This window comes from Symphalangus syndactylus, chromosome 1 (assembly GCF_028878055.3).
Source record: "Symphalangus syndactylus isolate Jambi chromosome 1, NHGRI_mSymSyn1-v2.1_pri, whole genome shotgun sequence".
NCBI lineage: Eukaryota > Metazoa > Chordata > Mammalia > Primates > Hylobatidae > Symphalangus > Symphalangus syndactylus.
Genome location: NC_072423.2, coordinates 20478581 through 20481977, shown reverse-complemented (window position 1 = coordinate 20481977; position 3397 = coordinate 20478581). Strand labels below are relative to the sequence as shown.

General features: G+C 38.3%; 1 long non-coding RNA gene across 1 annotated transcript; it reads right to left on the bottom strand.

Moving 5' to 3' along the window:
- Positions 1 to 2367: 2367 nt before the first annotated feature.
- On the bottom strand, positions 2368 to 3397 carry LOC129492104 (uncharacterized). Its single transcript, XR_008660730.1, has 2 exons — positions 3328 to 3397; positions 2368 to 2625 (listed from the first exon to the last, which is right to left on the bottom strand). It is a non-coding gene; the product is annotated as an uncharacterized lncRNA (long non-coding RNA).

The following is a 3397-nucleotide window of genomic DNA, read 5'->3' as shown; positions in this document are numbered from 1 at the left end:
GAGACAACTGGGATGCTTTGAACTGCAAGGATCTTAAGCAATGATTAACAGGTAATAGTGATCTTAGGGACAAAATATATGGCAAACTACTTGGATATTACTTGATTGGAAAGACAGAAAAGAAAGAGGGAGAACTGATGAAGCAAATGTGGAGGTCAGCCACAGCGATTGTAAATAATGACCTATGATTTTCTAAATCTATGCCAGTTATCGTGTGTGTGTGTGTGTATGTGTGTGTGTGTGTGTGTGTACTACACACATTATTAAAAAACTGAAACCACCCAAAAGCTTTCAGTTACCAGATTTGAGATGCTTCTGATACCAGCAGAACCAAAACACCATGCTTTCTGGTTAGAGTGAAAAGTCATGGAAGTCAGGTGTGTGATGGTTAGTATTAAGGGTCAACCTGACTGGACTGAAGGATGCAAAGTATTGTTTCTGGGTGTGTCTGTGAGAGTGTTGCCAGAGGAGATTAACATTTGAGTCAGTGGACTGGGAGAGAAAGACCCACCCTCAAGGTGAGTGGGCACCATCCAACTGGCTGCCAGCACGGCTAGAAAAAGCAGGCAGAAGAAAGTGGAATAAGCTGGCTTGCTGAGTCTTCCAGTTTTCATCTTTCTCTCATGCTAGATGCTTCCTGCCTTTGAACATCAGACTCCAGGTTCTTCAGCCTTTGAATCTTGGACTTACACCCATGGTATGCCAGGGGCTCTCAGCCCTTCGGCCACAGACTGAAAGCTGCACTGTGGGCTTCCCTACTTTTGAGGCTTTGGGACTCAGACTGAGCCACTACTGGCTTCCTTGCTCCTCAGCTTGAAGATGACCTATCATGGGACTTCACCTTGTGATCGTGTGAGTCAATTCTCCTTAATAAACTCACTTTCATATATACGTATATGCTATTATTTCTGTCCCTCTAGAGAACCCTGACTAATACTTCGGGTGATCAATAGAGTAATGGGGTTCAGGCACATGTATATTTCTGTCACTCCAGAGTGTCCATGTACTCATCCTGTGATTATTTTTCTAATCGTGTAGTTAGGATGGATAAACTTTAACTGAAATCATTTACATAAATGTTTTCATCTTGTGAATTAAAATCTATTCAGATGGGAAAGGCCAAGCTGAAGTCCCTGAAACTTTCCTCTTCCACCACCACATAAACGAATTCTATACTAGGATGAATTAAAAAGATTAACAGAACCATCAAAGAATTAAAGTATTCTGTGGTGGTAGACCCTAAACATCCACATTTAGTTCCAGTCTGGTCACTATAAAAATCGACAAATTGTGCCAAAGAATGGTAAGGCATCATAAAGTTAAACAAATGGTACCTCAGTTGCAGCTGTCGAGTCCCATATGGTATTGACACTTAAATAATTTAACACCGTCTCTGGCACTGAGTATGTGGCTATTGATCAAAGTTAAGAACTGCCATTAAAAGATACCAATGAGAGAGTTCAAAAGTCAGGCTCCAGATAGATACTTGTAATAATTATAAAAATCGAATTATTCATATTGAAATATTTAAATGTGTTGTGTATCAATAAAAATTCAGGTAATACACTCAGAAAAAGGGCACAACTAATTGTGTGTGTTCTTCACAAAATAAGATATCCAATTGGCAATAAACACTGAAATATACTTAAATCATTCATTATCAAGGTTATAGAAATTAAAATCACAATGTGATACCTCACAATGTGATAACACACAACTCTATTTATCACAATGTGATAAACATGCACCCAAATTGCTAAAGTACAAAAAAGAAATACAATGACATTGGAGGGATGTGCATCAATGGGAATTTTCATGCTTATTAATAAGGTAGAAACTGGGAGAACAGCAGTTGAAAACTGGTTGGTAGTATATACTAAAGCCATACATCTGTGAACTTTATCACTTAATCATTTCTCTCCTAGGTCTATTCCAGAGAAAAATTTATATGAATATTTAACAAAGGACATGTAAACAAATCTTTTAGAAGTGCTGTTTATAACATCCCAAATTTGAAAACCCAAATGTGCATAAACAGTTGGCTGATTAAACTGTAATATATTCATAAACAGAATCCTATAGAGCAGAAAGAATAAATAATTTACAACTACATACAATAACATGGACAGATCTAACAAAGATGATGTTGAACAAAAGTCAACAGACATAAAGGAGTACTGAAAAGAAGTACAGTAAAAAGTACTGAAAAAGGCAAAAGCAACGTATGGTTTTAGGTGTCAGGATAGTGATTATTCTTCATGAAGAAAGCGATGATTAGAAAACAGCTGATGATACTCTACATCTTTTTGTGGGAATGTCTATAAGGGTGTGTCCAGTCCGAAAAGATACCAATATGCAAACATCTGATTTGTTTTCTTTGAAACCTTTATTTTATAATTCAATAAATATTACCTTACATGGAAAATACAGCAGTACAAATTCATTGCCTTGCTCAGGGCTGTGTTCATTCTTCTGTTCTCTGCCACAATATACTCTGCAGGGTTTTCGCCTTTCAGTTATTCTGTGGAACACTACTCTGGTGCACTATACTGATGCAACTGTGCTCATTGCGACCACACTAATCAGGCAGTAGTTCTCTGGGTACCACAGCAAGATAGATGCTCTCTAGATGGGATGGTGGGAGATAAGGCCCACAAAGGTTAAAGGACCTGCCCCTCAATCACTTTTTTGAGGCTCTAATAGTATAATCCATGGCATTGTATCTCTTCTAAGGCACAAGGCTACTTTTGGAATTTTGTGCACCATCTTACTAAAACTTGCTGGACCTCTTTGATTTCTGAACATGGTATATATGACATCTGGAATGCTATTCCATGGAATTCATCAGGAAACTCAGAAGTATTTGAGCAAGAACATCTTCTGCATCATGTCTAGCCCGAGTACAAGCTGCCTTTCCACTCATGCTATGTAACTCCACAGATCTGACACTACCAGAGGTATCTGAGAAGATAAGGTCCATTTTGGAATCTCTGGCATGCCAAAAAAAGGAGAGTTACAGAGAGCATTTCTTAAAAACGAAAGCCAGGTCTTGACTTGACTGGAAGAGAACGCCTCAGCATTTTAAAAACAGCTGTTGACGTGGTACTTGTCCCTATTCGGGCTTGAGCCCTAATAGAGCATCAATGACTTTGCAGCCAGAGCTGCCCATCTTGACCTGCTTATTCTAAGATACATTAGACAGCTTGGGCAGCTGCAGCAGAAATTTATTTATACTGGAAATAATGCATTATAGATCTAGCCTCAAAAGGTTTAGAAGGCAAAAAATATTTTGAATAAGTTGGTGACTTAGATTCCTTTGTCACCTACCTCTGCTACTTCAATGCTTCTTACTCAGTTTATACATGTAGCCTTGTAAAAAGTTCTCTATAACAACCCT